Below are 17,782 nucleotides of genomic sequence, written 5' to 3' on the forward strand. Positions count from 1 at the left end.
GAAGCAAAGGTCCAAGCACCTCGCACCCTTTGTGTGTAGAAGTGCTTGCTAACACCCTATACCCAAGAGCATTCATTGAGACTGGTCTCAGGAAAGCCAGGTTGAAGCGATCAGAAGTTATACTTGGTGATCAATTTACCAGCACACGCTCCTATCAAACAATGTGGCAATGATTCACAATCCAGCCTTAAACTTCTGTCACACGTGCCTGTACCTACTGTTTCTCGCAATCAGATCAATTTATTTCCTCCTTCCCCCCAATTCAGAGAATCAGAAATTCAGTTACAGCATTCCTACAACCAGCTTTAAGTTCCCCTCCAAGTCTTTCAGCGTCCAGATCTGGAAATATATTATCCTTTTGCCGGGCAAAGATCCTGGAACTTGCTCCCTTATGGTAATGTGATCTACCCACAACATACAGAGATTCACAATGGCAGCTCCACATTATCTTCTTAAAAGCAACGAACGACAGGCAGAGGTGCTGAATTCCTCAGCAACACTTGCATCCCTTGAATGAGGGCCAGGATCTATTATCCCAGCCAAGGGATGCCCTTCTTAATGGATTCAGTGCCACCCACAGTGGTGATGTGGCGGTTGGGGTGTGGTGGGCAAGGAAGAGGACCGATTTGGGCACAGCGTTCCTGTGCATGTGGCTGTATCTGAGTAGGAGAAAGTGAGGACTGCAGATGCTGGAGATCAGAGCTGAAAATGTGTTGCTGGAAAAGCTGGATTCCCGAAGAAGGGCTCATGCCCGAAACGTCGATTCTCCTGCTCCTTGGATGCTGCCTGACCTGCTGCGCTTTTCCAGCAACACATTTTCAGCTGTATCTGAGTATGTGGGCTGCCATATTGATGAAGGCCACATCCCAGGTATCTGCTCAGCTCAGCTGAAACAGGTCCCTTGTAAATGTGAATGAGGTGCCTAACGGATGCCTGTTTCAGGACCAGTCCAGGAAATGTCGCCATGTAGACTAACAGTCCGTCTCTAAAGGAGAAAAGCAGTGCACTGTTTTCTAATGCAGACACGAGGTCTGGCCACATCAGTTACCTACTGCTGTCCATCTGCTCCGTGCAGCTTTCGTGTCCGATCTTGCTCTCAGTCAAACGTCTTGGAACAGTCATTATATCAGAGTGAGAACAAGCTGCTCATTATCACTCTTTTCTTCTAGTGCTGGGGATAATCATATACCAATTATCCCTCACTGATTAAGTAATGTGTATTCATGACCTGCACCACCTTATGAGACAAGTAACTTCAGACTATTCTGGATGGAGCAGAGGTTATCATTAGTGCTGATTAACCATGAGCTGATGTGAATGCATATCTCACAAGTGTATGGTTGGAAGGTTCTTCTTTAAAAGGGAAAAGTGCTCAACTGGAATATCTCCCAACTGAGAGAAGATATGTCCATTGAGTCCGCCAGGACTCAACAATCTGATTCTGCAGGGAAGCAGTCTGATCCACTTCAATAATACACAACCAATCCATCCTCAGCCAATGGCCATTAAAGATGGAGAGGGGGCTTGATTCCTTCTATCCGTCTTACAAAGACAATTGGAAAGTGGGCTTATCTGTGGATTGCCTCCCCAATGTTTTTTTTTTAATCAATGATTTGTCAATGGGGATATTCTCAACAGGAGCACTGTATGGAATCTGTGTCAAGCACTTGATATAAAATAGGCCCGTTGTTGACTACATGGTGACTTACAAGTGCATCATCTGAATTGGTTTTTGTGCTAAACGCTCCTGCTCCAACTTCCTACATTCAGCCACAAAGAGAGGCATTAAACTTGTTTTCTATAGCTGGAATGGTGAATTTAAGCACTGTTTATCTTGTTTCCTTTATCTATACATATCCCTGTTCCTGTCTCTCACTCAATCTCTCGCCATTATTTCTCTTGGACACTCTACATCCCACCTTTCCCCTGTGTTTGTCTCTTTTCTCTTAATCTGCTTCTGAGTTTTTATTAATCGCTTCTCTCGCTCTCTCTTTTTTTTTCCCTTTCATTCTCTTTCATTAATTTTACTGAATGGAATTTGTTGACACTCAATCTCCTTCGAATTCCTAGGGAACACAAATTCCCACAATTCACACTCTAGGCAGCATTAATAATCTGTAATGGTGGAAGTTGTTAGCTGCTCTGTTGCCTTTCTCATCTATTATTTGTGTTGGTGATGGTTTTCGCTTGTAGATTTTCTTCACACCTAGCACGCTATCCTCCACCCACGCAAAAGACAGGCTTGCCTCGTAAAAGCCAAACAGAATGTATTAAGATTCTTAAAAGGAACTACACTCACTTTCTCCATGACATACAACCTGTTTGTTTGCTCTCAATAAATGCTTCTAAATGAATATTTCTTTCAAATGTAAAAACATGAAATAGGCTGTCAGAGGCACGCCAATTCAGTGCGGCACTGTTGAAGAGAAAGGTCTTTTGGACATGGTACTGAATCAACAGCCCCACAGTCTGTATATAACTAAATGGTTAATGGATGAATGGGCTTGATTTTTCAAAAACGTGCTCAAAGGATGTAGGCATCACTGGCTAGCCCAGCTTTTATTGCCCAGCGGGAAGTCAGGAGCGAACATGGCTGAAGTCACATATAGGTCAGACTGGGTTTGGCAGAGTTCCTTCCCTAAAGGCCATTGGTGAATCAAATGGGTCTTTAGCACCAATTGCATGTGGTTGTATGGTTGCCATTAAGCTGGCTTTTTAATTCAAGATTTTCATTGATCTCAAGTTTCACAGTAGAATTTGAACCCGTTCCCTCATTACATTATCCTGGGTCTGTGGGTTACTGGCCCAATGACATTACCGCCCCCTCCGCACATTGGCACCCCATCCACCATTAGACAAGTTCACTCCCTCCACTACCAATGCAGCGTTGCTACAGTATGCACTACTTACAAGATGAACTGGCACATCTCACCAAGCGTCTCCATCAACATTTTCCAAACTTGCCATCTCTACGACTCACAATGACATTTAAGACAGTGACAGTTGACATTTAAGAATTATTTAGATGTACTCTTGTGACGCTAAGATATTACAAGGTTACGGGCCGAGTGCTGCAAAACAGGATTGGAATAGTTAGGTAGTTGTTTCTGGTCAGTGCGGACGAGATGGGCCGAAGGGCCTTTTACTCCACTGTAGATCTCCATGACTGTATGATGTAGTTTCAGGATAAAAACAGTATTTTACATTCTGAATGTTGTTTTCATGTTACCCCTGAAAGGTAGACTGGGTTCTTTGAGATAGATGCCTTGGCGTTTATGAAGAACACTAATTTCGTATACTGTTTTAACAGCTCAGACTTATACGTTGCCTGGTTTCTGTGTTTACTGACCTCATATAGCAAAGATATGGTTACTGCTATTATTATTACTGCTACAGAAGGCAAGATGGATGTCTCGATAGTGGAATGTCACATATTGTGATGCTATCTAACTGTCTTATAGGTACAATGCCTGTCTGGTCTGGGATTTGTGCACTAATACAACAGACAGCAGATGCATGAGCATATCACCACCTACCACCTCCATTCTAAAGCACACACCATCCTGGCAGGAATTATATTGTAACTGCTTCACTGTTACGGAGTATAAAATCCTGGAACACCCTCCTTAACAGCACTTGTTGGTGTCCATACATTACAATCAGTCAAGACTGTGGTGCTGGAAAAGCACAGCAGGTCAGGCAGCATCCGAGGAGCAGGAGAATCGACATTTCAGGCATAAGCCCTTCATCAGGAATTTCAGGCTTTTGCCCGAAATGTCGATTCTCCTGGTCCTCGGATGCTGCCTGGCCTGCTGTGCTTTTCCAGCACCACACTCTCAACGTGGATAGGAGTGCAAACTTGGAACTGTCATCCTTAAAGAGCTGGTGACAATGGAAATCTGTGGAAAATCTTAAAACCAAGATTGATAGATTTTTGCGAGGCATGGCTATTAAGCTTTAAGAAATCATAGCAGGTCAAGAAACCTAAGGAACAGATCAACCTTGATCTAACTGAGTCGGGAAACAGGCTCAAGTGGCTGGATGCCTACTCTTGGTCACACAGTCATAGAGTCATACAGCACAGAAACAGACCCTTTGGCCCAACCAGTCCATGCTGACCATAATCCCAAACTAAACTTGTCCCACCTGCCTGCTCCTGGCCCATATCCCTCCAAACTGTTCCTATTCATCTACTTATCGAAATATCTCTTAAATGTTGTAACTGTACCCACATCCACCACTTTCTCAGGAGGTTCATTCCACAAACGAACCACCCTCTATGTAAATAATTTGCTCCTCATGTCTTTTTTTTAACTCTCCTCTCATCTTAAAAATATACCCCTTAGTCTTGTAATATCCCATCCTAGGGAAAAGACATCTACCATCAACTCTATTTATACCCCTCATGATTTTATAAACTCCTATAAGGTCGCCTCTCAGCCTCCTGAGCTCCAGCGAATAATTTTCCAGCCTAGCCAACCTTCCTTTATAACTCAAACCTTCCATACCCAGCAACATCCTGGTAAATCTCTTCTGAACCCTCTCCAGCTTAATAATCTCCTTCCTATAACAAAGTGACTAGAAACAGTAAAAATACTGAAGAAAATGAGTAAAGGAGTAAATACTTCCAAATCTTCCCACCAGAAGCAGGAGGGAATAAAATCCCTCAACAAATATTGCTTTTGCCACCATCCATTATCACAGAAGCTGCTGTGAGTCCTGGTTTCAGGGCAGAAGTGAAGTTAGCCAGGAGAAGCCTGGAATCCAGTCTGGAAATGCCGATTCGAAGCCTACGAATGAGATGGTTCTGATTAAAGATGCAGAGCCACAGGCGTTTATTGAAATAAAAACACATTTGCAGTGGGTACAATTTGTTTTCTGTCGCAATCTTCCTTTCCTTGCCGCTTCAGCTTAACCTTTTGAGGAGTGAGAGTTTTTTTATTTATTGGCTTTTCAACAAGGAACACATTTTCCATTATGAATGACTAGAAGATGACAGAGCAAAGGAATAAACAAAAAAACCTAATATTATGTGTTCCAAGGCCCTTGTGACAACCCATTATCCAAACATTGAAATAGCATTATTAGCAATTGCTGGCGGCGTGGGGAATAGTTTTAAGATCGAGGAAGGTAGGTTCTTGATGTGCAGAAGGGTGTGAGGAGATCAGGGATGGATTTGCCTCCCCCCCAGGGTAGGGGCAAATTATTTACACAGAGAGTAGTTCGCGGGTGGAATGAACTTCCTGTGGAAGTGGTGAATCAGGAAATTTGGCATGTCCATAAGGACTGTCACCAACTTTTCCAGACGCCCCATTTAATGCGTACTGTCCGGCTGCATAACGGCCTGGTACGGTAACTGCTGTGCTCACGACCATAAGAAACTACAGAAGGTGGTGTGCACACAGGTCAGACCATCATGGAAGCCAACCTCTCATCCACAGACTGCATTTACACAGCCTGTTCCCACAGAAAGACTGCCAACACCATCAAAGAGGAGAAAGTAAGGACTGCAGACGCTGGAGATCAGAGAGGAGAGTGTGGTGCTGGAAAAGCCGATTCCTGATGAAGGGCTTTTACCCGAAATGTTGATTCTCCTGCTCCTCGTATGCTGCCTGACCTGCGGTGCTTTTCCAGCACTACACTCTCGACCAACATCATCAAAGACCCCACCCTTCCAACTTGTAATTATCTCCTACAACTTCTTCCATCAGGCAGAAGACACAGAAGCTTGAACACACGCACCAACAGGTTCAAGAACAGCTTCTTCCCTGCTGTTATGATACTAATGAAAGGACTCGCCAACTTCAAGTAATGCCGATCTTGCTAATGCTTGATCTTGCCTAGCGCATATCCTGTATGCCGGTGTCTTTTGTTTTCACCCTATGACCTGTATGTCCTTGCTTGCTAGGATCTGCCTGTACTGCTCATAAACAAAACTTTTCACTGTACTTCAGTACATGTGACAATAATCAATCAAATCAAATTCAGATTCTGAAGTAATCACATCAAGCACGATAACTTACTGAAACGTGCAGTAGACTTGAGGGACGGAGGGCCCTACTGCTGCTTATCACATGTACCATCTTAACATTAGGGAGAAACACTGAGAAGAGCAGATTTGTTTTTAACGGGGGAATGTTGGAAATGTTAGGATTGTCCTCAGGAGTCTGCCTGTTACTCGCACCCTTTGCAAATCAGAGCATTATTTCAGAACAGTCGCAGAGAACTGTGAAATCCAACCCAAAACTTTAGGACAAAAACGAAACCTCTTAAAGCGAGAACGTCAAGTCGTGTGAGCTGAATACCTCCACTTGAAATCAAGTTGTAGTGAAAATTACCATTTAAAGCCAGCAATTGTTTAGCACAAGACAATTAAGGAGCTGTGTTCATGAAAGCTGCTCTCTTTTCAATGAAAGTAAACAAAATGACATTGAAAAGCATTCAAGGATATCGGAAATTCAGGTCAGTGAGGAGGCAGTAAGAAAACACCTCGAGGATATAACAGGTATCAGGCGTTCGGATCCTGCTGTGCCTTGCATTTTGAGCATTATATCTACATGCATTCAGAATGGAAGGGAGTGTGTGAAATTTACACTCGTCGTTTCCTGAATTTGACAGTTTCACTAACCATCCTGTGACTTCTAATGGGCACAGCTTGGGATAGGTTGCAGTAAAAACTGACTTCCTTCCATTTTCTTCAGAAAACGCAGCACATCTTCACTCTTACACTGAAACATCACAGGAAACTTGGGGCCACTGTAAGTTTTTGTTATTCCACTAGAAATGCCTGCGTTCCTATTTGGAATGGAACTTATTGGTCAGTGCATTAAGCACAGGAGTCAGGAGGTCATGTTACGGCCACACAGGACATTGATGAGGTCACTTTTGGAATACTGTGTTTAGTTCTGTTCTCCCATACTATAGGAAGGATGCTGTGAAACTTGAAAGGGTTCAGAAAAGATTTACAAGGATGATGCAGGGGTTGGAGGGTTTGAGCTATAAGGAGAGGCTGAATAAGTTGGGGCTATTTTCCCTGGAGCATCGGAGACTGAGGAGTAACCTTATAGAGGTTTATAAAATCATGAGGGGCACAGTTAAGAGGAATAGTCTGGATTTATTTTCCCCAGGGTAGGGAAGTCCAAAACTAGAGGGCACAAGGTAAAGGGCAAAATGTTTAAAAGGGACCTAAGGAGTAACTTTTTCACACAGAAGGTGGTGCGTGTGTGGAATGAGCTGCTAGAGGAAGTGGTGGAGGCTGGTACAATGATAGCATTTAAAAGGCATCTGGATGGATACATGATTTGGAAGAGTTTAGAGGTATATGGGCTAAAAGGTGTCAAATGGAACTAGATTAATTTAGGATATCTGATTGGCATAGACAAGTTGGACCAAAGGGTCTGTTTCCACGCTGCACATCTCTACGACTTGATGACCTGGCTACGTAAACATACCTGCATCATGGCGTAATACACATTTCTAGGAGTGGAGGCGCTGTTGTTGGTGGATGTTTCCTGCCTGCCTTTGGTTTCTGTGTTTGCCGACACAACAACAATGAACACACTTAAAGATCTGCTTGTTGGTCACAAAGCACTTCGAGACATCAATTGGTCGGAGATTCTGTGCACTGGTCAGACTCCACACCCCACAAGGTCTCAATATGGGCATTAATGCAGTAAGCATGGATCAGTCCAACTTTGGACCTTGCCCATATATTCTTAGGGGATGTTATAGCAAGAATAAGGAGGAAAGGTTAAAGGGGGTGGCCATACAGTGTGGAAACAATTAGATAAGCAGACAGGCAGACAGATGTATGCACAGTGGGGTAGCTCGTGCAGAACAGAACAGGAGCTCAAACTTGCTGGAGCTCCATAGAGAGGCAGGCTTGTTCCTAGGCCCAGATCGCTCAGCAACTATGTCCCAGATTGTCCAATAGCCAGAGATACATTGGAGCAAAAGGGACTGGAGTTGGGAGTTTGGACCATGTTCAATCCCCGATGAGGCTGACTCCATGGGAATGGCCCACGTAATTGAATTTTCCAAGGGACAATTCCCTTGTATCTGGAAACTATTAAGATCAATGAATTCAGAGGCTTCCAACTCACGTACGCTTAGCAGGAGAAGATACAGGACTAAACCCTGCTCTAACTGCTGGGTAACTATCGATCCAGCACATCATAAATCCCCAACTTAACATTCCCAACCCCTCAACATCCTGAATGCCTGACATCACACTCCCTCCCTCACCACCCCCAGCCAGACCCTCTCTTTCCTTCTGACCTACCTGCAAACACACGTCCCCAACTGGACTCCAGCCCGACACTCCCTCTCCCGCCTGGCAGGAAAACACCCCAATTTGACTGGGCACTCTTTCCAAACATGGCCCTCAGGCCTGCCCCCAACCCGGACCAAACACCCTGCCCCCTAAACCTGTTCAACCCAACACCCTAGCCCTGCCCACGTCACCAAAACCCAATTCCCCCACCAACTCCCCAGTGCCTGCCCATTCAAAACACTCATTAACCCAGCTGGAATTCTAAACCATCGAGTGCCCTACTGGCCTTACCCACCATGTATTTCACCCACCTTAGAGGGAAGTGATGGCCTAGTGGTATTATCGCTGGAAGGTTAATCCGGCAACCCTGGGGACCTGGGCTCAAATCCCACTGTGACAGATGGTGGAATTTGAATTCAACAAAAATCTGGGATTAAGATTCTAATGATAACTATGAATCCATTGCCAATTTTTGGAAAAACCCATAATATCCATCAGGGAAGGAAATTGCCATCCTTACCTGGTCTGGCCTACATGTGACTCCAGACCCACAGCAATGTGGTTGACTCTTAACTGCCCTCTGGGCAATTGGGGATGGGCAATAAATGCTGGCACAGCCAGCGACTTCCTCATCCTGTGAATGAATAAAGAAAAAAATCTGAGACCCTCCTGACCTCACCCACTTGGCACCCAAACTACCTCACCAACCTGACACTCTAGACCAGCAACTAACTGCCACACGTACCTACCTTTGCAAAGGGTCTGTCAAAGTGACAGGCCTGTGGTGTTGGACAATTCAGGTACAGACAATGGCACAATGTGCTACAAAACCAGCAACATAGCTTCTACGAAGGCCTTCTTCCCTGCTGGAGTCACAGGTTCCTGATTGGTTTAATGACAGGAAAAAAATCGCCAACATGGTGGCAAAGTGGTTAGCACTGCTGCCTCACAGTGCTAGGGGCCCGGTTCGATTCCAGCCTCGGGTGATTGTCACATTCTCCCCGTGTCTGCGTGGGTTTCCTCAGGGTGCTCCAGTTTCCTCCCACAGCCCAAAGATATGCAGGTTAGGGTAGACTGTGGGAAATGCAGGGTTACAGGGATGGGTTGGCATGCTGTCCGGAGGCTCAGTATGGACTTGATGGGCTGAATGGCCTGCTCCCACACTGTATGGATTCTATTCAATGGATCTCATCACAGACCATAATGGAAGGAGGGGCTGGTGACCCTGATCAGAATATGTGGGCTTTGGTGGACAGGGCTGAAAATGTGTTGCTGGAAAAGCGCAGCAGGTCAGGCAGCATCCAAGGAGCAGGAGAATCGACGTTTCGGGCATAAGCCCTTCTTCAGGAATTATGCCCGAAACGCCGATTCTCCTGCTCCTTGGATGCTGCCTGACCTGCTGCGCTTTTTCCAGCAACACATTTTCAGCTCTGATCTCCAGCATCTGCAGTCCTCACTTTCTCCTTTGGTGGACAGGGGATTGTACGTAGGAATCCCACCCATCAAACATGCTAAGGAATAACACACACAAGTACAATTTTGCAAAATAGTTAAAGGGCCCCGTCCCCGGAATCTGAGGATGACATCAATGAACATTCCAAGACAGTCTACCATGATATGTCCTCCTTACAGGAAAAGCTCCATTGAGCAGTCACGGTGGAATGCTTCATTTCGACACAATAAGTCACAGATCCATGTTGTTATGTGCACTCAATCTGCAAAGGTGCAATAAACTGCTTTACACATTCTTCAGAAAGGAAAGCATAGGCAAGTGAATGCATTCCCTTCGTTTTCAGATTCTACCTGAGCTGCCCTCTGTTTCGTTGCAGCGCGCTGAATCCTTTCAAGGATGGGTGAGACCATCTGCCTATCGTCAGCTTTTAGTGTTGTTCCTCAGCTAATTAAAACTCTCCACCCGCCCCACCTTCCCCGCCCACCAGAAATCGAAACAAGCTGCTTCAAAGTGATTCATTCATCAGGTGCAGCAGCTGAGTTTCCTCTAAGTGACGATCCTCAAGAGCTGCTGAAGTGTCTGAAGGTGGAATAGCTAGTGAATGAGAATTGCTAGCACTTGTGCTCACTGAAACATTCAGAAAGCAATTCTCTGCTATCTCAGCAGAGAAATATAAAGATGGGGGGACATTGAGCGAAGATTTTAGGCAATAATCTTCCCCCCACCCCCGGGACAGGGTGGCACAATGGAGTAGACTGTGTTGATTCATCGCTGCAAGGGGACACAGCAGGTGGTACAATGCTGTGTCTCGCCCTTTAGTACAAATTTATTTTCAAACACAATGGTTGGGGCTACACTATAATCCAATTCCTTTATCAAAGTGGCAATTGATGCCATAATGTGTGTTCTAAGTCTCCTCCCTGTCCCTGAAGCCTGTATTCAAATTCATGTCAAATCTAGTTCATGAATCCCTCCTGCGCTCACTGACCTACAATCTTTCAGCCTTCCTTATGAAATCTGTCCGCAGCTTTGTCTCCTTTTGCTGTACCTTCTTCTTGACCTATCACCCACCCCCCACCCCCCCCCCACCCCCCCCCACCCCCCCCCCCCACCGATGAAATCTCCCTCCAGTTCTGGCTTTGTACATCCCCTCTATGGCTCCTTTCGCCACTTAAGGGCATAGACTTTGGGCTGACTGCTCTCACTCTTTCCTTGAAGCAATAGATTTGTTGTTGGGTGAAGGGTTCTGTTCCTTCATAGGTTGAGGGTGTCATTAGCTACAGCCACACTTATTACCCATCTCTAATTGCCTGGACAGCACTTAAGAGTCAACTACATTGCTGCAGGTCTGGAGTCACATGTAGATCAGGCCAGGTAAGCCTGGTGATTTCCCCCCTTACACGATATGTGAACCAAATGACTTTTTTCCAACAAAAGCAATGGTAAGCTTTCCTTTATTGATCAGAGTATTAGGTACAGGAATTGGGAAGTCATGTTGCGGCTGTACAGGACATTGTTTAGGCCACTGTTGGAATATTGTGTGCAATTCTGGTCTCCTTCCTATCGGAAAGATGTTGTGAAACTTCAAAGGGTCCAGAAAAGATTTACAAGGATGTTGCCAGGGTTGGAGCATTTGAGTTAGAGGGAGAGGCTGAACAGGCTGGGTCTGTTTTCCTTGGAGCATCGGAGGCTGGAGGGGGGATGACCTTATAGTAGTTTATAAAATAATGGGGGGCATGGATAGGGTAAATAGGCAAAGTCTTTTCCCTGGGGTGGGGGAGTCCAGAACTTGAGGGCATAGGTTTAGGATGAGAGGAGAAAGATATAAAAGAGACCTAAGGGGCAACGATTTCACGCAGAGGGTGGTGCATGTGTGGAATGGGCTGCCAGAGGAAGTGGTGGAGGCTGGTACAATTGCAACATTTAAAAGGCATCTGGATGGGTATGGGCCAGCAGGACTAGATTGGGTTATCTGGTCAGCATAGATGAGTTGGACCAGAGTCTGTTTCCATGCTGTACATCTCAGTGACTCTGCAGTCATTGTTAGACTCTTCCATAGCAGGACTTGAACCTGGGTTTCGGAAGTACTGAAAGGCTAGTGATAATACCACTTGGCCATTGCCTCCCCAAAGGGATATCAAGCAATATGAGGAAAATGGAATTCAGGCACCGGCCAACCATCATCAAATGAAACATAGAGGTCTTGTGATGCAGTTCCATATGTCCTAGAGCTTCAGGTTCAAATCCCACATACCAGAACCTATTGGCCATGGAAGGAGTGTTTATGATGCACTTCAACAGGTTAGTGACCAACCTGGCAATCCTTTGACTGCACCCCACTAATCCCCAAAGTGGAAAACATGTGTGAGGCTGCACTCAGGGAAAAAAGCAATCTAATTAAAAGGCACAACAAGCTTGTGAGAATGAATGACTACAACGACATTTAGAACAAAACAATGATCCAGTGTGGAAGCAGGCCGGCCCATCAAGTTGGCACCAACGCTCTGAAGAGCATCCCACTCAGACCCACCCCCCCGATAACCCTGCATTCCCCATGGCTAACCCACTTTGCTTGCACATCCTTGGACACCATGGAGCAATTTAGCACGGCCAATGCACCCTGACCTGCACATCTTTGGACTGTGGGAGGAAACCAGAGGAAACCCACGCAGACACGGGGAGAATGTGCAAAAGCCACACAGTCAACTGAGGGCGGAGTCAAACCTGGGTCCCTGGTGCTGTGAGGCAGCAGTTGAGAGTGTTGTGCTGGGAAAGCGCAGCAGATCAGGCAGCATCCTAGGAGCAGGAGAATCGACGTTTCGGGCAAAAGCTCTTCATCAGCGCTGTGACGCAGCAGTGTTAACCACTGAGCCACCCTGTAGATTTATGCTCCTTCTCTCTCGTCTGTTACGACCCTCACCTCTAAACCCTCTCACATTGACCAAACCTTTAACCATGCCTCCTAAAACCTCTTTTGGCTCAGTATCTGAACACAATTATCTGACATTTTTCTACCTCAAAGGCAGAAGGTGAATACAAACCATTGTTGCTTCACCACTTCAGGCAGCACTAAGTGCTCATTGGTGAACAGCTTACAAAGGGGGCTGATTTGAAAAGAGTTGAGACACAGCAGTAAGGCAGGTGCCTATGTGCTCTTAAAAACTTAAATGACCAGACTTGGACAAATTAACCTAATCGCGGTTATGAGAAGCATCGCTCTAATAAATTCCCAACTTTTGCTGACACTAGCAGGATTATAAAAAATGGAGACACTTGGCAACCACAATAAAATGAGAAAGAAATGCGATCGATTGGAAGGAACTGAGTAAATGATGATTGTGGGCTCTCTATAGATAACCTACCACACTTCACAACTGCAAACTAGATTTAGTACTTTGTGGTAAGATTTCGCCTGTCTGCAATGCTGGCAGATATCCAGCGAACTGAAATTGAGATCAGTCGCAAATCAATAAATATCTGAAAAAGAAAATCAAACCGCGGGCTGTCCCATTATGCAGGCATAGTTGTGAAAATCTGTCGGGTTATTAGGAACTTCTCTTGTTCGGCATATCCAGATCACAGCTGTCTCCTATAACTGCACATGGGTCAGCACTTGACTGCCAACCAGGGATGCTAGATCCAATGTTGATAGTAAGAACATTCTGAACTAGGAGCAGGAGTAGGCCATCCGGCCCATCGAGCCTGCTCCCCCATTCAATAAGATCATGGCTGATCTTCTCATGGACTCAGCTCCACTTACCCACCCGCTCACCATAACCCTTAATTCCTTTACTGTTCAAAAATCTGTTTTTGCCTAAAAACATTAAATGGGGTAGCCTTAACTGCTTCACTGGGCAGGGAATTCCACAGATTCATAACGCTCTGGGTGAAGAAGTGCCTCCTCAACTCAGTCCTAAATCTGCTCCCCCTTATTTCAAGGCTATGCCCCCTCGTTCTAGTTTCACCCACCAGTCAAAACAACCTCCCTGCTTCTACCTTCTCTCTTCCCTTCATAATGTTAAATGTTTCTACAAGATCCCCCCCTCATTCTTCTAAATTCCAATGAGTATAGTCCCAGTCTACTCGATCTCTCCTCATAAGCCAACCCTTTCAATTCCAGAATCAACCTAATGAACCTCCTCTGCAAGTACATCCTTTCTCAAGTAAGGAGACCAAAACTGTACACAGTACTCCAGGTGTGGCCTCATCAGCACCCTCTAGAGCTGCAGCATAACCTCCCTGTGTTTAAACTCCTGGCATATATGGCAAGTCAGGGATAGGGAGATGGCCACACTGGCAGTCAGCTGTTTTCTGCTGTGTGAAGAGACCTTGCGATTATTATAGCCCAACCAATGGGACTAATACAACTTGGTGTGCAGCCAGTGACCTGATGGGGACGAATGATCACAAAAATCACCCTTCAAATTCTTTAATTCTCAGATAAAAATGTTTGAGATTAAGATTCTCTTTAAAGTGATGTTTAAATCCAGCCCCACTCTCCAACCCCAGGTGTTCTACCATGGAGTGTCCAAGATATCTTCACTGTCCACTCACCCAGAACCAACATCTCAGAACCCGTTTTCAGGCCTTACCTTTGAATTGCTGCTTACTACGCTCTCCTTGCCTTCTGTTCATAGCCACGACATAAGCTGACTGACCTTTGCAATGTCCACGCAGCCACAAACCCCCTCTGTCGGACGTGTCCAGGCTGGGAACATGCTTATCTCTGAGCTGCAAGGTTCTGGGTTCAAGTCCCACTTCAGGGCTTGATGACAAGAGTCAAGGTTGTCATTCTAATGGGGAAGGAGGGAGCTCTGCCTTGTCCAAGGTGACATCTTTCAGTTGAGACATCAGACCAAGGCGTGGTCTGCCTATTTGGGTTGCAATGATGGACTGGGAGGCATTACTTCAGCAAAGGTCAGGGGTGTTGGTGCATTGGCCATCATTTATCCCTCAATGAGCAGCATAAAATTCAAATAATCTGGTCATTAGCACACTGCTGCTTTAGTTCACAAATTTCCTCTTTGGGGCAGGATAGTACAATATATTCTCTTCTGCAACTCAGCACAGTGATTGATACAATATTAGTTTTCTGCCCTTAGATTCCCTTCAGTGTGGAAACAGGCCATTTGGCCCAACAAGTCCACACCAACTCTCTGAAGAGTAACCCACCCAGACCCATTCCCCTACCCTATATTTACCCCTGACTAATGCACCTAACACTATGGGCAATGTAGCATGGCCAATTCATCTAACCGGCACATTTTTGGATTATGGGAGGAAACCAGAGCACCCGGAGGAGACACGGGGACACGGGGAGAACGTGCAAACTCCACACGGACAGTCACCTGAGGCTAGAATCGAACCTGGGTCCCAGGCGCTGTGAGGCGGCAATGTTAACCATTGAGGCACCATGCTGCACAAAGTATAATGTTATTTTAAGACACCCCCACTGGGGCTAGACTGCAATCATATTCCATTACAAAGAGGGCAATTAAAACCATAAATGCATTTCTCTGTCTCCTTTCCATCCCTGATGCCTATATTCTAACTCATAACAAATTTAGTTCAGGTAACCCTCCTGTGCTCACTGACCTACAGTCAGCGTTTCCTGCATCATAACTGATTTGATTTGAATTATTACTGTCACATGTACAGTGAAGAGCTTTGTTTTGTCTGCAGTACAGGCAGACTATAACATATAAAGGTGATAGAGTGATAGAACAGAGCGAGGAATACAAGGTTATGGCTGCAGAGAAGGTACACGGAGAGCAAGATCATGAAATTTGACATGTTCATTCAGAAGTCTAATAACAGCCAGGGATGAAAATGTTCTTGAATCTGTGTGTTTAAGATTTTGCATCTTCTGTCCAATGGAACAGATTGGAAGAGATTATTATAACCAGGGTGTGAAGGGTCTTTGATTATGTTGGTTGCCTTCCTGAGGGAGCAGGAAGTATAAATGGGGTCAATGGGTGGAAGGTAGGCTTGTGTGATAGATTGGGCTGTGTTTGCAACTCTCTGTAATTTCTTACGGTCCTGGGCCGGTCACAATGGCAAGTGCATTTCAAAATAAAGTACTTCATTGTCAGTAAAGCAATTCAGGATATCTGGTGGTGGTGCACGATGCAATATAAATGCAAGTCTTTCTCTCTGTTTATTGTTTGCCCCAGAGCCAAGCTCATCTCTCTTTCTCTTTCGTAAGTCTCATTTCTCTTTGTTCTCCTCACTTGGCAAATACAACATTTTTCTTCCCCTTTCCATTCAGGTATTTTGCATCCTTTCCCCCTCAAACCCTAACTTCCCACCTCTCTGCCACCCAAAGCCCCCACCCAACCCATCATTACACTTCTTGCCATCTCACCACCTTGAATTATCCCTTGGCTACCCTCTGTGCTTCCAATGGGATCTTCCAAATGAGCCATAGAGCATGCATCATAACATCCTTGGGTGGGATTATCACATTCCCATGGGTCCTGTGTCTGGAGACAGAGGGGAAGGCTAAAAGCTGCTTCCTGGTGAACTGACTGCCATTGGAATCTCCAGGGAGGTGGCCAAGCAATTAATGTTGTTAAAGTACCAACCAAAGGCCAGCTTATGACCATTCTGGGTCCTGAAGTCTCCGGGGAGAATGAGAAATCAAAGACTTCAGTCTCTTTGGAGTTTTGGGTTTATGCAGCACTGCTGCCATCATAGGTAGATTGAATTCTGCATTGTTTGAATCATCACACTTCAAACTGAAAGACTTTACAACTCGATCAGTTTACTTGTGCATGCTGTTTGTACAGAAGTGGCCCCTCATTCAGACTGCATCAGACCAGCTCCTACTTACTGATTCTTAATAAATTTGTTCATGACTTGTGGGCAACTACACTCGTAAATATTTCCCATACCTCATCGCCATGCAGACATTGCCTTCTTGAACGCTATACGGCGCTGAGATATGGACAGTCTACAGCAGACACCTCAAGGCACTGGAGCAGTCCCATCAACACTGTGTGCACACAATCCTGTGAATCCCTGGGAAGAAAGATGCTAAACACCAGTGTCCTCGAGCAGGTGAACATCCCCGGCATCGAGGCACTGACCCCCCCCCCCCTAACCAATTGGCTCTGATGGGGCTGGGCACTTCGCCCCCATGACCAAGATGAGAGTCCCCGAGCAGCTGTTCTACTCCCAGCCCCAGGTGGACACAGGAAATGCTTCAGGGATAGCCTCAAGGCCTCACTGGGGAGGTGCAGCATTCCCACAGACACCTGGGAATCACTGGGCCGAGACCGTCCAAAGCAGAGGAGGAGCATCCGGGAAGGTGTCGAGCTCCTCCAGACTTGTGGTTGGGAAAAGCTGGGTGAAAACAGCATAAGGAGCGGGCTCTCATACCAACACCCCACCCCATTCCCATGACCACCTTCTGCCCCCAGTGTAGCAGAGCCTGAGGTAGCCCCCATCGGTCAGTACAGCCACCTACAGACTCACCCTGAGAGCAGGAGAGAGTCATCCTCATCCACAAGGGGCCACCAATAAAGTCCATGAAGTGTACGGCAACCCACAATGCTGTTAGGAAGGGAGTTTCAGATTATGATGCAGTGACAATGAAGGAATGGTGAAATGTTTCCAAGTCAGGGTGGTGTGTGACTGGGAGGTGATCCTAGCTATCAGCTGCCTTTGTCTGTTTAGGGGTAGAGGTCACAGGTTTGGAAGGTGCTGTTGGAGGAGCCTTACTGCAGTACTTCTTGTGGATGAAAGACACTGCTGTCAGTATGTGTCAGTGATAGAGGGAATAAATATTTAAGGTGGAGAATGGAGAGTCAATCAATGTGACTGTTTTGTCCTGGATGATGCTAACCTTTGAATGCTATTGTTCAGCCCCACATTACATGCTTACCAAGTGCAACAGTGATATGTTCCTTACTGAAGTACTTATGTTTAACATCCTCACTGTAATATATAACATGCATGCAACAGCATATACAATGCATTTATTGCATATGTTTATGTTATTGTATATAATACGTGTCTGGTATGAACTTTCAGAGGAAGTAGTGAATTCAGGTACA

The 17,782-nt window shown here is 45.6% G+C and overlaps 1 protein-coding gene across 6 annotated transcripts in view; it reads right to left on the bottom strand.

Moving 5' to 3' along the window:
- LOC140489278 (protein phosphatase 1 regulatory subunit 29-like) overlaps positions 1-17,782 on the bottom strand; it is a 422,002-nt gene that overhangs the window by 39,657 nt on the left and 364,563 nt on the right. Inside the window, exon 1 of one of the 6 annotated variants that reach the window (XM_072588653.1) lies at positions 8,793-8,851. The exons of the other annotated variants lie outside the window; for them this stretch is intronic. The gene's annotated coding sequence lies outside the window, so the exon portion shown is untranslated. Of the gene's footprint in view, positions 1-8,792; positions 8,852-17,782 lie in introns of those variants that run through there. 6 annotated transcript variants of the gene reach the window in all.

Source organism: Chiloscyllium punctatum, chromosome 18 (genome assembly GCF_047496795.1).
Source record: "Chiloscyllium punctatum isolate Juve2018m chromosome 18, sChiPun1.3, whole genome shotgun sequence".
Taxonomy (NCBI): domain Eukaryota; kingdom Metazoa; phylum Chordata; class Chondrichthyes; order Orectolobiformes; family Hemiscylliidae; genus Chiloscyllium; species Chiloscyllium punctatum.